This window comes from Triturus cristatus, chromosome 3_1 (genome assembly GCF_964204655.1).
Source record: "Triturus cristatus chromosome 3_1, aTriCri1.1, whole genome shotgun sequence".
Classification (NCBI taxonomy): domain Eukaryota; kingdom Metazoa; phylum Chordata; class Amphibia; order Caudata; family Salamandridae; genus Triturus; species Triturus cristatus.
The window spans coordinates 762,179,266-762,189,447 of NC_140583.1; positions in this window are offsets into that span (position 1 = coordinate 762,179,266).

The window sequence follows — 10,182 nt, forward strand, 5'->3', positions numbered from 1 at the left end:
AATTTTCAGGCGTGGGGAGCGGTGAAGGCCTACTATCTTCATCATTAGCCGTCCAACTATCACCCTCCCCCTCCACGTCACCGTCCGCACCCCGTGGGCCTGGGAGCTGTCTGACCTGCTCATAAACCCCCCACCCCATGGTTATGCCTGGATTATGCTGGGGGGGGGATTAGAGAGTCATGGTACACGTGCTGGTCTAGAGTCACAGAAGCCTCTCCTTGTAAGCCACTGCTGCAGAGAGTGCCTCCAATCTACAAAGGTCTGCATGCACATCCCTCCCCATCCTGTCCCGGACTAGAGTACACACTTGGGACTAGTGGCACAACCTACCCCCTCCCCCCGACACAGGGCCCCCAGATGTAGGCTAGGGAGTCGGGCACATCTACGGTGGTCTGGCAACCACTACATGGCGGCGTACCACCTCTTGCCGCCTTCCAGAGATAGCCTGGAAGCGTAGGGCTGCATTCATTTGTTAATTACTAGAGAGAGCGCTTAACGTTTCTTGGCTGTCTCCGATCCATAAACATCCTACATGACCTCTCCTCACCCGTTACTTCATTTTCGTGTTTCTGACTAGAGGAGTTAGAAGCTGTGCAATAAATCCGTCGCAGTTAAAACACGCCTGTGAGTGGTGCGCGCGCGCCACTGCGAGGCATATGTTTTCAATTATTGCGCCTGTGTCTTGGCACGATAATTTGAAAACACATGGGCTTTGGTGCGCGTAACAGACACCAATAGGCCATGGGCGGAGCAATGCGCCCGCTTTTGGCCTATTGCGTGCTCTGTTACAAAAAACACGCACGCAAAGCCCAATAGCGTAACGCAGCAGGAAAAGCACACGCACAAGCGTGTGCGATTCCAGGGTCCATTTTCAAACCCCGGACAAAAGGCCAGGCTCCAGGGTTTGGGGTCCCCGGGGCCAAAATCAGTCCTGGGAGGGGGACTGTGCAGCCTCCCCTTTCTTTTTGGTAATTTGTTGTTAAAGGCCAGGCCCCAGGGTTTGGGGTCCTGAGGCAGAAATCGGCCCAGGGAGGGGAGCCATGCCCCCCCATTGAAAACAGGCCAAGCCCCAGTGGATGGGGTTCTTGGGGCCGAAATTGGTCCATGGAGGGGGGCTGCGTGGTCCTTGTCCCCTATAAAAAATAAAATTTTTAAATTCAGGGAATAGGGTTCCCGGGGTGGCACCTCTCCCCCATTGAGTTAAAGCCGGACCCTCGGTGATGGGATCCCTGGTGCCCAATTCAGCCTGGGGGGAGGTCCACGCATCCCCCCTCCTCCATTTGTTAATTGCCTGGCCCTGGGAGATGGGGTCACAGGGGCCAAAAATGGCCCGAGAGGTGGGCTATGTGGCTCCCCCTTCCCTATTGAATTATGGCCGTGCCCCAGGAAATTGGGTCTCCGGGCCAAAATTGGCCCAGGGAGGTAGGCAGTACATCCCCCACCCCCATTCAAATGTGGCCTGGCCACTCACACACACAGACACAATTAGCCACTCACAGACCCACTCATAGATCCACACAGACACACCCACTCACTCACAGACCCTTTCAGACACTCAAAATGCACTCACTCTCTGACCCACGTAGAGGTTCATGCACCCACTCAGAGACTCACACACCTACTCACAGACCCACTCAGACACTCATGCACTCACTCACAGATCCACTTAGACACTCATGCACCCTGTCAGACACTCATTCACCCGCTCGCAAACTTAGTCAGACACCTACACACCCACTTATGCAGGTACACCAATACCCACTCACTCACACACCCATTCACACACTCATTCAGACACTCATTTCATCAGTGATGTCATCTGAGATGTCATCAATGATGCCATGAGTGATTTCACTGACTATGCCATGAGTGATATAATATATGAGGTCATACGCAGTGCATTGTGGGGCGAAAGTTATAGTTAGCTTAGGTAGCTATAACTACTGAATTTAATTGGTTTTGCATGAGTGAAATCTGAGCCTAACTATAACATCTCTGTAACCTTAGTTTTTTTCAGTGAATATATATAAATATATATATATTCACAAAGAAACTCAAAGCTTACAGGGACATTATAGTTCGGATCAGATTTTACATACACTAAATTATAGAAATTCAGCAGTTATAGTTATCTCAAAAAATTATAACTCATGCCCTAAGGTAACTATAACTCAGGTCCCTGCCATTCAGTTTTCTCATCAATAATATGATTGAAAACGTAACAGTGATATTATCAATGATGTCATAAACAATGTCATGACTTATGTGGGATAATTAGCTATGTCTAACTAGGGCATGAGTTGTAGTTACCTTAGGGCACATGTTATAGTTTCTTGAGATAAGTATACCTATAACTGCTTAATTTCCATGGTTTTGTATTTGTAAAATCGGAACCAAACTATAACATCACTGTAACCTTTGTTTTTTTCAGTGAATTTCTTGGTTTAAAAAAATTTATTTTCCCTAATTATAATATCCCTGTAACATATTTTTTTTTTCAATGAATTCCTAGGGCTTTTTAACAAAGTGATATTTAATTACCATACGTTACTCCAATCACGGCCGCACATGTCCTTCAATTGTGTGCACTGGGGGGTTTGCCGCAGACCTTGCAGTCAACCCCACGCTTTAAGTAGCTTAGTGGAGCAGAGCACCTGCTGCAGTGATTTGGAGTTCACAGATTCAAACACCGACAAGTTCTTTTTATCTTCGGTGATAATAAGTGAGTGATATTGACTTGGTTTTGGTGCTTAGAGACCTTTCCGATTGTAGTATGTGCTATGCAAATGTGTATTACTACCAAAAATTGAAGCTGGGCCTTTTGGACTTTGAGCAGACACCATCCAGTATTAGGTTTTCTGTGTAAGGGTGTCTCCAACAGCACACACATCTCATATGTAACACATACAATGTGCAATGAACTGCACACATCTCTCATATGCTCATTGTGCAGTATTACTACTGGGTGCATATTTCATACAAAGTGTGTGTACATGTACCTGCTTATCAGATAGCTGATATTGTGTGCAATTGATATGTGTATTTCTATGTACCTGACGTTGAGTGTGACCTCTTTTCAGGTCTGCAGGTGATTGTACAAACATCGCATATACAGTGCACCATCGTTGATTTTAGTCAGTGTCCTCATCTCGTATACAGTGCATAGTTCCTGCAATGTCACTGTGTCACATGTGTTACATAGTTAATGTCCCATATAGTGAACATATTGAAACGTTAGTGAGCATGCCCTCAATTCAATAGATTGTACACACATCACACATACACCACCTCGGGATGCGGCGGTATTGCAGGTTTACGGTTACCATATAAGGAGTACAGTTCCTCTGCTGTTGCCACACAGGTGACAGGCTCTGATGTGGGCTGTGGTTTCCATACTCACCAGTGGGGTTGGGGGCGCGTGCAACGACCTGGGGCCATATTTTCCAAGTTGCCCGGGGGGGCTACGGATATTTGCGCCCGCTGAGCGTGCCCCAAGGGCACTTTGGTAGTTCAGAAGGGGCCGCAGATGCTTGTGCGACCCCTTCTGTAGTACTGAAAGCGGTGGTGCACATACAGCACCAGTGCTTCCTCAAGAGGGTGTTCTCCCATTTGCATGGGGGTATATCCCATGCAAATGAGGGAATCCATTTGCTTCTGCGCCCGTGCCATATTACAGATGCAGCATAGAGGCAAAGAAGCCCTCAGGAGGTGCACTGACAGTGCAGTACCTAAAGGTTAGTACACTGTCAGTGCACCCCTGTGGTGGGGGTAAGTGAGTTCCGTGGACCCGCCCCCAGACATCCCCTTGCATCCAGGTGCAGTGACTCACTGCACTTGTCTGTAAGGGTATCTCTAATCCCCTTTAAAAGTGCCGGAGGGTTGCCGCCTGCATTTTGAAAACATGGAGTGGCTTCAAAGCAGCCGCTCCGTTTGTCACAGGAATGCACTCCCTGGGGGCAGCGTGAGTTCGAGGCTGCCCTGGGGGAAGCGCATTCACCATATTGCGGCACATTTCCTGTATTGCGCTGGGCACACCTTTTGAAAGGTGCGCCCAGTTCAATCCAGCAAAATGTGTGCATCCATAATATGGCCCCTGGGGTGTAGGGTGCTGATGTATGTGCTGCGCTTAGTGGAAATGACTGTTCAAACATACTCCCAGTGTCCCCGAGCACACTTTTGAGATGTCATCAATGATGTCATCAGTGATGTCACTGACCATGTAATAAGTAATGATATATGTGAAGTCATAAACAGTGCATTGCGGGGGGGGTAAGATATAGTTAGCTCAGGTAACTAAAACTGCTGAATTTCACTGGTTTTGTACGAGTGAAATCAGAGCCTGACTATACCAACCCTGAAACCTTTGTTTTTTTTAGTGAATTTTCAAAGGTTTTTTAAAATGTTCTTTCCTAACTATAAAGACTCTGTAATCTTTGTTTTTTTCAGTGAATTTCTATGTATTTTTTAATTCTAGTTCCTAACTATAACATCCTTGTAATCTTTGTTTTTTTCAGTACATTTAAACATTTTTTGAAATTTGATTTCCTTTTTTGTAAGCTGTAACCTTTGAGAGTGGGTTTGTGAGTAGCTGTATAGGTGGGTGAGTGGGTGTGCAAGTTGCTGCATGGGTCTCTGAGTGGGTGTGTGAATGGGTTTGTGGGTGCATGAGTGGCTGTTTGGGTCTGTGAGTGGGTGTTTGAGTGACTGTATTGGTGGGTACATGGCTGTGTAAGTAGATGTAGGAGTGCCTGTTTGGATATGTAAGTGGGTGCATGAGTGTCTGAGTGGGCTTGTGAGTGAGTGTCTGAGTGGGCCTGTGAGTGAGTGTCTGAGTGGGTCTGTGACTAGATGTGAGTGTCTGAGTGGGTCTGTTAGTCAGTGAATGAGTCTCTGACTGGGTCTGTGAGTGGGTGCATGAGTATCTGACAGTCTATGAATCAATGAATGAGTCTCTAAGTGAGTGGGTATGTGAGTGTCTGAGTTGGCCTGCCAGTGTGTGCATGGTAAAAAAAGAAGTATGGGGCACACGGGAGCAGGTACTCATGCCAGCTCCTCGTGTGATGGTCGTCCTGTCTAGTTTGCCTGCAGTCCCCTACCCTCTGCTGCCTTTGGTTTTGTGCCTCCCCTGCTCGCTTTCAACTCATTTACCTGCCTCTTCTCTGTTCGCTCAAGCCCTCTATTTTGCCTCTTTGTGCTCATTCCGCCCGATATTTTGCCTCTTTCTGCTCGCTGATCCATATTCTGCCTCTAGCTGCTCGTTTCTGACCTTTATTTTGCCTCTTGCTGCTCATTTCTGTCCTCTATTTTTCTTCTTTCTGCTCATTCTGCCTGTTATTTTGCCTCATTCTGCCAGTTTCTGACCTCTATTTTGACTCTGCTTGTTTCTCACTTATATTTAGCCTCTTTCTGCTCATTTCTCACATTTATTTTAGGGGTGGGTGGGTGGTAAACTCTGCTTCGCAAGCAGCAACAGGATTTCATCCACCAACCAGTAATGCCAGCTGGCGCGTTTGCAGAGTGGTTGAGAAAGGGATTGAGCCTTCGATGAGGTCTCAGCTATCCTGCTGTATGGGACTTACTGATGCTAACAATAGGGGATTTTGGCCTCCAACGGCCCTCAGCAGCCAAGGGGACTTACTCCCCCAACCAGTAGTACACCAGGAGGCATGTTTGCAAAGTGGTTGATAAAGGGGACATGGCCTCCAACGAGGTCTCAGCAACCCTGCTATGTGGGACTTACCGATGGTAACAATAGGGGTTCTAGGCCTCCAATGACCCTGAGCAGCCAAGGGAACTTCATTCCCCAATAAGTAGTGCGCTAGGAGGGGCATTTTCAGAGAAGTTGAGAAAGGGGAAGGGCCTCCGATGAGGTCTCAGCAATTCCACTGTGTGGGACTTACTGGTGGTAGCAATAGGGGTTCTTGGTCCCCAACTACACTCAGCAGCCAAGGGGACTTACTCCCCCAACCAGTGGTGCACCAGGAGGCTCATTTGCGAGTGGTTGATACGGGGAGCAGGGCCTCCAACGAGGTCTCAGAAATCCTGCTCTGTGGGACTTAGTCGTGGTAACAATTGGGGTTCTTGGCCCCCAGCGACTCTTAGCATCCAAGGGGACTTCATCCCCCAATGACTAGTGTGCCAGGAGGCCTGTTTGAGGAGTGGTTGAGAACAGAGGTGGGCTTCTGATGAGTGTCAGCAGTCCCACTGTGTGGGAATTACTGGTGGCAACAATAGGGGTTCTTGTTCCCCAATGACACTCAGAAGCTAAGCGAACTTCATCCACTAACCAGTAGTGTGCCAGGAGGCGTGTTTGCAGAGTGGTTGAGAAAGGGGGCGGGGCCTCTGACGAGGTCCAGCTGTGGGACCTACTAACAGCAGGGGTTCCTGGAACCCAAGGACCCTCAGCTTCCAAAGGGACTTTATCCAACAACAAGTAGTGCTTGATTTGTTTTATTTTTTGCCTCAAAATTAGTGAATTTGCTGTGAGAAAGTGCCATCTTTCTTGCATGGTATGCCCCCACTTTTTGCTGAATTGCTAAATGTACTTTGACTGAGTGTGCCCTGGACTCCTGCCAATCAGGTGCCCAGGGCCCATGTTCCTTCCCTAATACCTAAAACCCAAATTGGCAAACCCTGGCCACATATCAGCCCCTGGTAAATGGTACCCTAGGTACCCAGGGCCTTGTGACCAGGGAAGGCCTCTAAGGGCTGCATCACTTATTGTGCCACCCTTAGAGGCCCTGTACCTTAACACAAGCACACTGCCCTTGCAGGCTGAGTGTCTGGGTACAAGACAAAACAAAGAGTCGACATGGCACACATCCCTGTGTGCCATGCCCACAACCTACACTGCCCTGGCATACATCAGCCACCCCTCTAGCTGGGTGCCCTATGCCAGTGGTGTGGGCACAGGAGCATGAACCCTGCACCCCTACAGTACCCAGGTCCATTCCTGGGCACTGTAAGTGCAGTGCTGCCATTTAAGAGTATATGGTGCTGGTCAAACACGAACTCCACAACTTCTCAGCACATTAAACCCGCACTGATGCCAGTGTGGGACTTAATGTACAAAGCACTAGAGAGGGCATCTTAGAGATGCCCCCTGAAACCTAACCTACAATCCACATCTTGTCTGAGAGGCTGCCTAGGCTGCCACACAGCAGACCTGTTGCTGGACCCCTGGGTAGAGAGCTCCCGCTCTCCTGGGCCTGCAACAATGCACATCCTGGGCGAGGTGCTAGGTCTCCTCCCCCAGGATGGCCAGGGGGAAGCTTCAAAGGCATGCCGCCTTTGTGAGCTTCTCCAGGCCACTTGCTGTACTCAGCAACTGGCCCCCACCGGTTCTGACCCCCACTCTGACGGGAAAACTGGCCGGAAACTCCAAGTAAGGACATGGGATGTGCCAGACCTGCCAACCCTACCCCTCAGGTGGGAGAGGCGAGGTGAAGCACATCTCCGGGCCCTCGCCATCTTGAAGCTGGGGAGCTCTACCCAATCAGGACTAGGCCACTGCTCCCCTCCCACAGCAGAGTGGCAAGATAGGGGGTGTACCCACCCCAGGACAGGGACCCAGTGGTCCCTGCCCTTTACCTACCTGTAACACCCCTAAATTTAGCATTTAGCGGCACCCTGAACCTTCCTTCCTTAGATTCCAGATTCTAAAACAGCAAAGAAGATCAAAAAGAAAGAAGACCTGCTGTGCAGCTGCTATGAAGAGGAAGACACCAACTGCTTTGGCCCCAGCCCTACCACCCTGTCGACCCTCGAACCTGCTCCTGCTAAATCCCGTCACCTCCTGTGGCCAGCAACCTCACAAACCCCGGAGGACCTGGCTACCTTGTGACTCTGAACACCTGGGACTCCCACGAGCAGTGGCTCTGCTCAAAGCAAGTATCTAACCCCTGGCATCAGCCCGGAACCGTGAACCCTGCACACTCTGCACCCGCCAAGCCTGGCCTGTGCCGAAGTGGACAAAGACCCTGAGGACGTCCCCCCGGCGACTGTGACCCCGAATCCGGCACCCAAGGACCCACCTCGATGCTCCTGACGACACCTGCAGTCTCAGAACCAGGGACCCCCCAACAGCGATCAACAGAGGGTAAGATTTCCCGACACCAAAAGGCACCCCTGCACCCGGCGCCCTGCGGCCCCCTGTGCCCGACTCCTGGGTACCTACCTATCCTCCAACTATCCAACTTAACTCTCAAAGTGGTGGTGGCACCTGAAGAATCTTCGTCCCCGAGCTTGCAGCCTTTGTTCGTCCTTGAGCTTTTCCATAGCAATCCATTGAGCGCCCGAAGGCTCAAAAGCACCCTGCCCCCAGCCGCCCGAGTGGCCCTGGCAGTGCAACTTCTACTCCAATCTACTTCCCCATTTGCCCTGAGCAAGTGACCAGGAGCCCAGCTCCCATAGCCGCGTGGCCTGCTAGTCAGCAGCCACCAACCAAGGACCCCTGCCTTCCATAGGATAACATTGGGCCTAACTCACTCTGCACCCGGCTGCCCCTGTGCCGCTGAGGGTGCAACAACTGTACTTACCTGACCCTGGGAGATCCCTGAGGTTATGCCCAGAACCTTAACTCTGCCAGTTGAGTACTTACCCAAAAGCCGATAACTCACTTTTCTTCCATAGGGTAACATTGTCTGGCTTCTCTTGAAAATTTTTTTTTAAGTGTGGAGTTTCTAAACTTTAAAATATTCACCTAAAATCAACCAAGTAACGAAAACGGAAATACTCACCTGCTATTTGGAGAGATCCCAGTGCTGGATCTTGGTGTCCAGCACTGACCCTGAAAAGTATTTACGACCGTACTTACCACTAACTCAATTTTCTCCCATAGGAAACCATTGACTGTTTTTCTGTGAAATTTCTTCTGTCGATTTTTGCAAACTACAAATATTCTTTAAAAATCGTACCAACTGTGAAAACGCAATTACTTACCTGTTTTGGATAGATGCCCCAGTACTGAGCCTAGGAGCCCAGCACTGGATTACAAAAGTAACAAGAACATACTTTACCCGTAACTTGAATTTTCTTCCATAGGAAACCATTGACTGTTTTTCTGTGTCGATTTTGCAAACTTATAAATATTCCTTAAAACTTGCCTGTGTAACTTAAACGCAGTTTCTCAACTGCTTACAGGTGGTACACTAGTGCTGGATCTAGGATCCAACTCTGACCTAGAAAAAGTAACCATAACCCCACTTATCTGCTAAGTGAATTTCCTTCCATAGGTTAACATTGGTAATTTGATTAGGAAACGTTTCTGTCAACTTTTAAAATAGCAAAATATTGCTTAAAAATCACAACAGTAACTAAAACGAATTTACTCACTTGTTTCCAAGAACTGTCCCAGGACTGAGTATAGGATCCAGTCCTGGAGTTAGAAAAGTAATCCTGAAAGTAATCAATTGCACGCAACTTAAAATTCCCATTGAGCTCAGTGTAATATTGTGTTTGAAATTGTGTTGCCTATTGCAACAAACTGTAACCATTACCTGCAAAAGTCAATGGCCTATTGCAAAGTATTTAACTAAAGCATCTCATTCTGAGAAAGTATATTTTGATACCTATGGTTGGTTCTAAAATAAAACAACCATATATTTTTTATACAAACCATTGGCCTAGAGTTCAGTTCTTGAGTGTGTGAGACCATTTGCTGACTGAGTGTGTACAATAAATGTTTTACACTGTCCTCTGATACGGCCTTACTGCTCGACCAAGCTACCACTTTAGAGAGTAAGGTTATATCTCACTTTAACCTCTGCCAAACCTCTGGGGACTGTGGACTCTGTACACACTGTACCTATTTGGGAACAGTATATACAGAGCCACTTTCTTACATTTGCGGGCAAAGTTTTAAAAAGAAAATGATTTTTTGCCCTACCAGGGTCCCTCTGGAACCCCATGACCAAGTTCCGACCATGCCCCCTTTTCTACTTTTTTTGGGGAGTCCCAGGGTGGCTGCCAACACTTCCTGACAATCAGAGCTCTACATTTGCCTACACAAGTTCTTTATAATTCACAAATTAGCTGTGACCACAGATATCACTATCTTAATTCTATTAAATGTCTCAACAACTACTGAACGGATTTACACCAAATAACTGAAAGCGTGATCTACGTATCGAAATCTGCCTTTTTGACAAATTTGGTGTCATTCGGTCTAGCGATTCAGGCTGT